The sequence below is a fragment of the Callorhinchus milii genome, unplaced genomic scaffold (genome assembly GCF_018977255.1).
Source record: "Callorhinchus milii isolate IMCB2004 unplaced genomic scaffold, IMCB_Cmil_1.0 Scaffold38, whole genome shotgun sequence".
NCBI lineage: Eukaryota > Metazoa > Chordata > Chondrichthyes > Chimaeriformes > Callorhinchidae > Callorhinchus > Callorhinchus milii.
Window position 1 is genome coordinate 197,409 of NW_024704779.1, and position 11,353 is coordinate 208,761.

At 43.1% G+C, this 11,353-nt stretch overlaps 1 non-coding gene across 1 annotated transcript; it reads right to left on the reverse strand.

Annotated features, from left to right (window-relative positions):
* Positions 1–2,482: 2,482 nt before the first annotated feature.
* On the reverse strand, positions 2,483–2,554 carry trnaq-cug. The gene has a single exon. It is a non-coding gene; the product is annotated as a tRNA-Gln (tRNA).
* Positions 2,555–11,353: the final 8,799 nt, after the last annotated feature.

The following is an 11,353-nucleotide window of genomic DNA, read 5'->3' on the forward strand; positions in this document are numbered from 1 at the left end:
GAGAGTGTGAAGGAGAGAGATAGCGGAGAGAGAGAGAGAGAGCGGGAGAAAGAGCGGGAGAGAGCGTGTGAGGGAGAGAGCGTGTGAGAGAGAGTGTGAGAGAGAGTGTGAGGGAGACCGAGAGTGTGAGTGAGAGGGAGAGAGAGTGTGAGGGAGTGTGTGAGGGAGACAGAGAGTGTGTCACACACACAGACACACTCTTTCACTGACATACCGACACAACCATAGACACACCGAGCCTTGCTGACAAACACACACACACACACACAGACGCACACATGCACTGAGATGGGCTCACACGCAGATACATACACATTGTAGCTGAGCTCACACGCACACACACTGAGATGGGCTCACACACACACACACACGCACTTATATAGTTACACTGAGCTGACACACACAGACAGGACGTGACCTGCCCTGAAAGACCGAGAGAGAGCGTGTCAGTGTGTGTGTGTGTGTGTCAGCCCGGCTCGGTGTATATGGGTGTGTCTGTGTATGTCTGTGTGTGCCTGTACGTATACATCTGTGTTTGTGGTGTGTGTGTGTGTCTGTCTGTCTCTATGTGTGTGTGTGTGTGTGGTGTGTGTGTCTGTGTGTGGTGTGTCTATCTGACTGTCTGCCTGTCCGTCTGTCCGTGTGTGTCTCTGTCTGTGTATGTGTGTGTGGTGTGTGTGTATGTGTGTGTGTGGTGTGTGTGTGTCTGTCTGTGTGTGTGTGTGTGTGTTTCTGTGCGCGTGTGTATCTGTCTGTGTCTGTGTGTGTGTGTGATGTGTGTCTGTCTGTCTGTATGTGTATGTGTGGTGTGTGTGTCTAATAAATAATAATAATAATCCTTGCATTTGATATAGCGCTTTTCACGTGGGTGGTGTGTCTATCTGACTGTCTGTTGTCTGTCTGTCTGTGTGTCCGTGTGTATCTCTGTCTGTGTCTGTGTCTGTGTGTGTGGTGTCTATCTATCTGTCTGGGTCTGTCTGTCTGTCTGTCTGTGTGTCTGTCTGTCTGTGTGTGGTTTGTGTGTCTGCCTGTCTGTCTCTGTGTGTGTGTGAGAGTCTCTCTGTCTGTGTGAGTGTGTGTGTCTGTCTGTGTGTGTTTGGTGTGTGTGTGTGTGTTTCTGTCTGTATGTCTGTCTGTATATGTGTGGTGTGTGTCTCTCTGTCTGTGTGTGTGTATGTGGTGTGTGTCTGTCTGTGTGTGTGTGTGTGTGTGTCTGTGTGTGTGTGTGTGTGCGTGTGAGCCTCAGCTCAGTGTGTGTGTGTGAGCCTCAGCTCAGTGTGTGTGTGTGAGCCTCAGCTCCGTGTGTGGGTGTCTGAGTGTGAGCCTCAGCTCAGTGTATGTGTGTCTGATTGTGAGCCTCAGCTCAGTGTATGTGTGTCTGAGTGTGAGCCTCAGCTCAGTGGGTTCAAATCCCAGCAGTGCCTCTTCTACTGAACTTTGGAAAACACTTCCTCGGCAATTTGGAAATTAGTCTTCGGCAAAGAGATAGTCTTAAAGTTGTGTTCCTAATCTCCTGTTGATGGGGCGGAAGCTGACATTCCCCCAATGCTACATGTTTCCAGGATTGGCTGAGACACAAAACGAGGAGTTAAAGCGAGGCCACGGCTGGTTATTGAAATGGACATCAGTGTTGTTGGTGGGATATGGCTCTTCGCCAATTACCATCCCCGATCATTCACTAAAACAGTCATTTCATTTTACAGCATATTCTGTAAAGCGCTTCCGGACGTCCTTCGTGTAAAAGTTTATAGCAGAAATGAAATAAATCATTCTTTCTGTGCTTTGGTTGTATACCGAAAGGTTTCTCTTCTCAGGGATCGATAAGATTTACAAGTGCCGAAAGTTGTGTATTTACCGTGAATTATACTTACCCGGCGTTGTTATTGATAAACATAAATTCTGCCTTTTTTGAAGTCGCAACTTCTGTAACTGACTAATGATTTTGAGCTGCAATCCGCTGCCAGTAAGATGATAACCTCCGCTTGAAATTCCGCAAAGGTTTTCATAACAGGATTCAGGCTGAAATAATTTGATTTCTTAAGATTACGGATTGGGCAACTATTCCGAATTAAGCGATTTCTAAACCACTGTGTCTTCAAATGAATAGTATCACATCGATTTTGAGCCACAGGTTCCATGGTGTAAAGGTGAGCACTCTGGACTCGTGATCCCAGTCTAAGCCACGCCGCTTCCATGTGTTTTCTGGCGATATCTTCTTTCTGTATCTTTCGGAGTAAATATAAATCACTGTGAGATATTAGTATCTGATGACCACCTTGATATTCCAACAGTAAGTTTGCTGCTTTCTTTTGGCGACTGCTGCATAATCCAAAGGCGCTCACAGTTCTGCTACTCAAAAAATAACATGTACCGCTTTAACCCGGGTCAGACAACATTGCTGCTCGAAGCTCAGATAAAATCTGAAACAAATGGTTACTTATCGTCTTGTTATGTTCTGTTTCAGGCCGTTAAGCAAAATGTCAGGTCCCACCGAGATTTGAACTCGGATCGCTGGATTCAGAGTCCAGAGTGCTCACCTTTACACCATGGAACCTGTGGCTCAAAATCGATGTGATACTATTCATTTGAAGACACAGTGGTTTAGAAATCACAAATTGTTATTCCAATGTAGAAATACGCAGAAGAGTGAGTCACAGAACTGTATAATTATAGGGCACAGAAGTTTGACTGTTTTAGAAGAGCTTCCAACTCAATCTCACATCCCCGTAGCGTTGCCAACTTGCTTTCCCCAAATAAATACCTGTTTCCCTTTTAAAATTTGCCATCCAATCGGCCTCTAACACCCTTTCAGTCAATCCATTCCAGATCCGAACAACTGAAAAAATGTTTCCGCACATACCCTCTGTTTTTTTTAGCAACTCTTTTTATATCGTTATCCTCGGGTTACCGACCCGCCTTCCAGTTGAAGCAATTTTCCTTGTTCGCCATATCGAACCCCTTCATATTTTTTAAAGACTTGTAATTATTCTCTTCTGAACATTTACTGCTCTGTGTAGAATAATATCAGCTTCTCCTGCTCCTACTCATAACTGAAGTCCGTCGTTCCGAGTATCAACATAGGATAAAAAAGATCACAAGGTTAGTTTGGATGAACGAGAGCTTTGTGGCAATCGGTGTCATCCATTCGTAACCCGGAGGTCATAGTCACTTGTCATTGCATGAAACAGTTATTTTTTAAAAAATACTTCATTTCGTATCCTGGTCTCTGCCACCTTTCCTGACAATCCGTTCAAGTCTTTGACTGCCCTCTGCATCGTGAAATCTTCCAGGAATCTGTCCTAAAATTGAGGTTTAGAGCTCTAAATACACGTTGTCTTGCCCTACTCTCTTGCAACCTCCTAAAATAATAATCTGATTTTACTTTTTAAATTCGATTTAATTTTTGATACAACTCTATAAAACCCACTCTGAGCTGTTGTTTCCTCTCAATAGAGAACAGCATTTGCTTTTCTAATAATTGCTTACTGCTCATTCCGTAAACATTGGGAATCAAATTGTTTGCTGTCCGCTCCACCATCTATAGGGCTTGGCAGCCAAATTATTTACCGGTGACCAGAACTATATGCAGCATTCAAGGCGCCTTCTAACCAGATCACTGTAAACCGAGATAGGAACACGGAATTAGACAAATGGCGGCGTATGGACAACCCACTAACATGTCTTTCTCCATGATGGTGAGGGCTCTTTTGCAGAGCGGACAGTTTGCAGGACGATGTGGAAGGGACGTGCAGAAGTGGAGTTTGCAGGAGAGGGAAGTGGATGTTCCGTTACCCTTGTGGTGGAACTGGGGATGAGGCTATCAGAGTGGCTGCTGTTAGAGCTCTGATTACATGTACCACCACGAGCCCGACGAAGGATTCTCAGGATGGAACAGGGAGATTCTGTGGGAAGGGTCAGGAGTGAGAGGAGCCGGGAAGCCATTGAAAGAAGAGAAAGCAGCGGTAATATTTCAGGACTGGAGGCAGGAATGGGTGCATTTTGGTAAATAGTTAGACAATCTGTGAGAGAATATAATCAGGTGAAGGAACAGTGACCTCCTTGTATCAATTATATTAACACATCCACTGTCTGTGTGTATACAGCTGTATATTGCATAATGAATTATAACTTTTATGCGATAATTGAATGCAGACTTTTTTTTCTATCCCTATCCCCTTTGCTTTGTAGCGTAAATCAGCCACAATCAATCGACAGATAGTACAAACTTTGCAAACGCGGAAAAACCAAGATTGCCGAAATCATAGTCAACACAACTTATTGTCTGAAATCCACATTCAAACCATTATAATCAGACTGAAAAATAAACCGTTTTTAATTTTTATTTTATTAAAAATAAAGCTCTTGTATTCGTTTGATACAAACGCACTGACAAATGTGACGAGGGCCCCTTAAAATTTGTCCAATACTTTTCACGTGGTCGAACAGTGGCAAATAACCATATGATTCATCTGCTGCCAGTGTTTCTTTGCGGTAGCAACAAATGCATTTTGCTTTCGGCTGGGAGTGGGCGGAGGGTGTGGGGGGCGCGGCGTCAGTTGCTGCACTGAAACTATATGAAATAGGAAGAGGTTGTTCTCCTCAGCAGTTGAAATGAGCATTGCCGTTTGTTTCTCAGAGTTAAATTGGACTGTCTCTGCAGAGGGCTAGAAATTTTCAATCTATCGGAAATGGGACTCGAACCCACGGCTCCAATGGAGGCTGCGACTCATGACTCAAGAATTTGATGGACACCACACAAACGTAGCAGTTGATGGGATACCAACATGCTGCCATTGGGCTACCAACAGCTGTAGGAAAAAACGGGATGAGAAGAAATCAGTGCAGATTTTGGCCGCAATATTGAAACCATGTGTGATGATGGAGACGTGGGTTCGAATCACACTGCCGATATATTGAAAGATTTTGCCCTCTTCAGAGACAGTCCAGTTTACTTTGTTACAACACCTTCCCGTCGGAGAATCGAACACCATTCGAATCCTCTGAGGCCATCATCAAAACAACTTGCATTTATATATACACTAATTGTCGGCCTTCCCACGTCTGGATTTCCCGTGTCCTCTCCCGCACCAAACGCCGTGATCCCATCTCCCCCATTCTCGCCCGATTATATTGGCTCCCTTTTCCTTCAGAGGATCCAGTTCAAAATCTTGGTCCTCGCCTACAAAGTTAGTCTGACATCGGTGGTAGGAAAACTTCGAATCCTTAATTAATGATGTCGTAGTGGGACACTTAGAAGATCACAATATGATGAGACAGAGTCAAAATGGCTTTACAAAAGGGAAGTGATGCTTAACAAATCTTTTAAATATGTTTGAGGACATATCAATTAGATGAGATAGGGGGCATCATTGGATGCAGCGTTTTTAGATTTCCAAAAGGCATTCGATAAGGAGCCGCATAAAAGTTTGATCCACAAATTTAGGGCCTATGGAATTAAGTGTAATATATTATCGTGGATTGAAGAATGATGAACGGGAACAACACCAAGAGTAGGGATAAACAAATGCTTCTCAGATTGGCGGGATGTGACCAGTGGAATGCCACAAGGATCAGTGCTTGAATTATTTACAATCTATATCAACGATCTGGATGACAACATCAAACTTAACGTATCCAAATTTGAGGATGACATCAAAGTAGGAGGGAGAGTAAACAACGAGGATGACATAAAAAAAATGCAACGAGATATAGATACGCTAGGTGAATGGGCAAATAGGTGACAGATGAAGTATAACGTAGGGAAGTGTGAGGTCGTCCACCTCGGTGGCAAAAAGAGGAGAGCTGATTATTTTTTAGAAGGGGAGAAACTAGATGACGTTAGCATTCAGATGGACTTGGGTGTACTTGTGCACCACCACAAAATGTTGATTTGCAGTTGCAGCAAGCAAATTGGAAGACTAACAATATATTGGCATTCGTTACAGAAGGGTTAGAATATAAGAGCAGGGAAGTATTGCTGCAACTGAGAGGGCCCTGTTGAGACAACACCTAGAGTATTGTGTGCAGTTTTGGTCTCCTTATTTAAGAAACAATGTACTCACCTTGGAAGGGGTACATCATAGGTTCACTGGGTTGGTACCAGGGATGAGGGCGACGAGTTATGAGGATACGTTGAGCCATTTACTCCTATATTCTCTAGAATATAGAAGAATGAGAGGTGATCTTATGGAAACCTGCAAGATTATTAAGGGGCACGACAGAGTAGATAGTGGGAGACTTATTTCTCTGGTTGGATAAGGTCTAACCAGTGTCCATAGTCTTAAAATTAGGTGCAAGCCCTTTTGCAGTGTGTTGAGGAAAAACATTTTCACTCAGAGAGTAGTGAAATTATAGAATTCTCCACCCCAAATGGCCACAGCGACTCAGTCCTTGTACATATTTAAAACTGGGATAATGGATTTCTTGTGGATAAAAGGATTAAGGGATATGGGCATATGACCGGTAGGTGGAGTTAGAATAGGTTAGCCATGGTCCTATTGAATGGCGGGGCACGCTAGAGGGGCCGAATGAACTACTCCTGCTACTATGTCTTATATTCTTATGTGACAGATTGCAATTAAACATTTATATCAATGCTAATCACATAGTGATTAAGACCAAGCTTAAGCGTATACTATTAGTTCAAGCTAGAAACAACAACAACAACACGATTCCACTTATAGAGCGCCTTTCAGATCGGGAGGATGTCCCAAGGCGCCGTACAGTTGGGTCAGGACCCGAGCGGTGGGGAAATGGTCAGGGTGAGGGGAGGGAGGGAGCGAGGAGGGGGGAAATGGTCAGGGTGAGAGGAGGGAAGGGAGGGAGCGAGGAGGGGTTAGAGAGTCGAGAGGAGAGCTGAAGGCTCGGTCAAAGAGAAAGGTCTTGAGACCGGCCTTGAAGGAGGAGAGGGAGGAGGCAAGGCAAAGGCACCGGGGGATAGAGTTCAAGAGCCTCGGGGCTGAGAGGCTGAAGGCCCGACCACCGATGGTAGGGCGATTGGGGCGGGGGATGTGGAGCAGACAGGAGCCAGAGGAACGGAGGGTACGAGCAGGTAGGTACGGGGATAGTAGGTCAGAGAGAAAGCCTACCATCGATTGAAAAATTCCAGAAACTATTAGTTCTCTTCAAATATTCAGCAATACTACACTCCTTTCACTTTTTTAGCCAACAAAATATCACTTTTGTAAACAATCAGCTTCAAAGTTTCAAATGTAGACTTTTGCTTCAAATATATAATGGAGTTGATGCCCGCCTATTTTCCAGCGACTCAGAGGCTAAGGCTTTGGGATTCCTTGAGGCGAGGAGTTCTGGATGTAATGGACTGTACTGATTAGTCGCCTACTCTGAGCTCGCCATCACAGTGGTAGTCCCAGTGCAATCCCGGCTCACCAGGGATAACCGGCAGGGGACGGGACGGGAGCAGGTCTAAGATCCTGTGTAGATTAGCAGTGAGATCTCGCTCCTGAGCATTCGGTGAAGCGCAGCCTCTTCAACACAGCGAGAGGGATCTTTTGTCCAGAAGTTGATTGTTTCTTAACAGGTCGATCAGATAATATTTTTCATCTCTATATATTTTTACTTATTTTACAGTGCCGAGTTACTTCAAGGTACTTTCATGTGATACTATTCTCAACGACATGAAAAGCGCTCAAAAGAATCTCTTCTGATGTTGAAGCGGTAACTTTAAGATTGAATGCTTAGAAAGCAAATTATTCTGAACCATGAAACATGCCCTCTGAATAGAAACTATTATATTAGAAATCATGTGATATTTCAAACACAATGTCGAATCATTTGTACTAAAATAAATGTGGATGCCACGTCTGAAATGATAAATTACAATCTTAAGTGAGAGGTAGATACAAACTGTTGGATTGTCATTGTTACTTTTGCAGCTTTCTCAAAAATATAATTCCAATTTTGGTTGTTCCGATAACAAATATCAATTCAAGTTTTAATCGTTGTCTCCGACATGAATTCTCTTCAGCTGATAAATTCTGTTTTTATTCAGTAACACTCCTCTAATTCCAGTTCTTTAGCCAACAAATCGTCACTTTTGTAATCAATCAGCAACATTTCAAAAGCAGATTTCTGGTTCAAGTCTTTGTAATACTTTATAAAGGATGAGGTGGCCGAGTGGTTAAGGCGATGGGCTGCTTATCCATTGCGCTCTGCACGCGTGGGTTGGAAACGCACCCTCGTCGCTTTTGATACTTTGGATAATGAGTTGACTTGCCGTATATTTACTTTACCTGAGTTAATTTGTTACTTTGAAGGGCTTTATGATGTTTCAATCAGACCAAAAGGTATGAAAACAAATGTTGACTATTATTTTATGATGCGTAAACAATTTGGCAGGTCTTGACTTGCTCCGACTTTTTGGTAAGATGATAAAAATAGATGTATCAGAAACGCACCTTAAGATTCCCTTTAATTACATTGAGATAAGATGTAAGTACACATGATTCAGTGAAATTAGATAGATAATCATCAACAATAAATATAAATGATGATGATGCTTTCGAGCCAGATTCTATTATTCGATAATTATGGAGTTTTAAAAATAGGAATCAAATTATATGCAGTTATTAAACAACTATCAAATTGCCTTCACTATTCTTTAGCTTTTTGTATTTCTTTCGATTCGATTTTTTGTGACGCTCTCTGCGCAGTGTAAGACGCTGGTACCTTCAAATCCATATTTGAAAGGTATCAAATTAGCTCACTTTCTAAATCATTGTTTGAGTTCAATGGAAAAGCTTCACGTCTGAGCTTCCCGAACGAGCGATATGCACTCTGTGGGGAAAAAAACTAATAGATTCATAAAATTTCCTCTGACAGAATATCGGCTAAATATAAGAATTTAAGAAGGGCAGTGGTGATAAAGATAGCAGTGCAGATGCCATGTGTAGGTTCTTTCTCGCTCCCTCCAGTCAACAGGCTCCAGCCTACTCCCTGTTCCATGCCCGCCCCAGTCTGAGTCAGCGGTCGGGCACTCAGCCTCATTTGAAACTCCATGCCACAGTTCCTTAACCACGTACCCTTCTTTGCCTCCTTCCATGTGCGCCTCAAGACACTCCTCTTGGACCACGCCTTTGGTTCCCCTCCTGCCACTACCCACCCTGCCTTCCAGCCCTCCCATAGTCCCAAACCCCTGCTTGGGTCCAAATCCCGGAATGCCCAGCACCCAGGGACATCCTGCCGACGTTCAGGACAATTTTTGTTGTTTCCGCGCATTGCAATTTAGAATTATGTTCCGCAACGGTACACAAACTTCCAATGAGTTTCAACTCAGGCCACTTGACCATTCTGTTTTTTCCCATCTCTGAAACAAGACTCTCTGCCACAGCCTCTTCCCTCAGGTTGCTGAGACCCTCATCCACGCACTGAGTACATCTCGGGTTGCTTACACAAAGATCCCCCATGACGATCCTCCTATCTCTTTCCCCTGTAACAAGCCGATCATTTGGAGCTCTGCAGGTCATATTCCTCTCCTACACCACGTTCTGTGAATCCTTTACCACAGTAGATCACGCCCAAATCATTATCGTCACTGTCAAAGATCCCCGCGGTCCTGCATCTTCGTAAATCTGTAACCTTCTTACCCAACACCAATCTGTCTAAACATTCTACTTGGCGGTCGCTGGTCAGCTCCACTTCCCCCTCCCTCCGTGTGACAGCCTCGGCGGTCAGGCCTTCTGCCCATATATTTTGGAATTCCATAGCACAGTTCCTCGCCACAACCACTCACTTATCTCCATAGGGGACCATCTCAAAGCGCTCTTTGACCGTGCCTTAGCTCTGTCTCCTACCTCCACCCTCCTTACACTCCGCCATCCTTGTGTACCGCACCAGCTTGTTTGCAATCCATTGACTTACCAGAAAATTGGTCTTCCATGAATGGAGCCACAAAAAATTAATTTATTGTGGCTAAAGTAACAGTTTGGCTTAAATAAGAAACAACAATTCGGCATATGCTTAATGAGGTGTAGAGTGCAATGTTGATGTTGTCAGCGCACACGTTGAGGGAGTGAAAACCAGGAGGGTCATTGTTTTGTCAACTTTCAATTGCAGGAAACAGGGTCTCATCCATCACACGATGTCTGACAGATGCTCTGCAGGCGAAGGGGGAGGCAGATGTATAGAATTGGATATTGTCGGCATTCTTGTCAATGGTTTCCCTGAGCCGGAGCATGTAAATGTTAAATATTAAAGGATCGAGGACAGAATCGTGGGAAGAACACATAATAATGAATAAAGCTTCGCGGAATATACTGTACATTGAATTGATTATATATATTGTGGTTGAAACGCGTCAGCAAACTTGCACACAGCAGTGTCTCACAAGCAGTCGTGGAGTCACTGCTGAGATTTTAATTTTTTTGAAGGGATCAAATCTTTTTGATAGCTTCATACTTTGCAAAGTCTTTGAATTACTGCGAATAGACCATCAATTGGGTTCCTAATTATTGCAGTGTCGGGTGGAGTAAAGAATCTTGCTTCCCGTTTTGCCTAAAATCTGTTCCATGTCCTCTCGCTATTATATATAGAAAAATTATGAAAAACGTGGATGAAAATCATGAAACAGTGCTGTTCCTGATTGAAGAATATGCGCACATCAACATGATGCATTGAACTGCAAATGTTAATGTGACGGTGAGAGTGCTGGATGAGAAACGATTGAAAATGTAAGATATGGAGAGAGTCACGAAGTTCGAACTGAGTGTATATTTAGTTCAGAAATATGGAATAGTCGCAGAGCGATCAAGAAGGTCGATGAAAACAGAGAGAGGCCTTCTCACAAATAGACAGGTGGTCATATGTTAATTTACAAAACCTGTTTGTACGTGCGGGGCAAAAAAAATGGTTGCTTCAGAAAGAGGAGGGAGAGGAAAGAGCGAAACTCAGAAGAAGCGACTCGTTGCAGGACTGTGAAACGGAAGGAAATGCAATGTATAATAAAACACATATAGATGTAACTTGGCAACGGAATGCAACTATTTTTCCATTCTTTATTATTGTTTCCATTATTTGCATTGTATCAGAGTCAAAGGATATCTGAGCACATTCTTCAGCTCCTCTCTAAACTTAGACTGGGTCACCGCATAGATACACATGTTTGTACATGAACTCAAAAGTTGAAGCATAAAACCCATTTGTTGGAAGATGTATTGAGAGCTATTGACACGTTTTTCATAATTATAATTTATAATTCGCCATTTAAATGAATAGATAATAGTTGTAATCCATAATAGTACAAAACTGGCCGATACACTGAAGACTAAAGCGATAGATTTTCTTCGCTTTTCTATTTGAGGGTCGTTATGCTTCTCTCCAATTTTACTGTTAATGA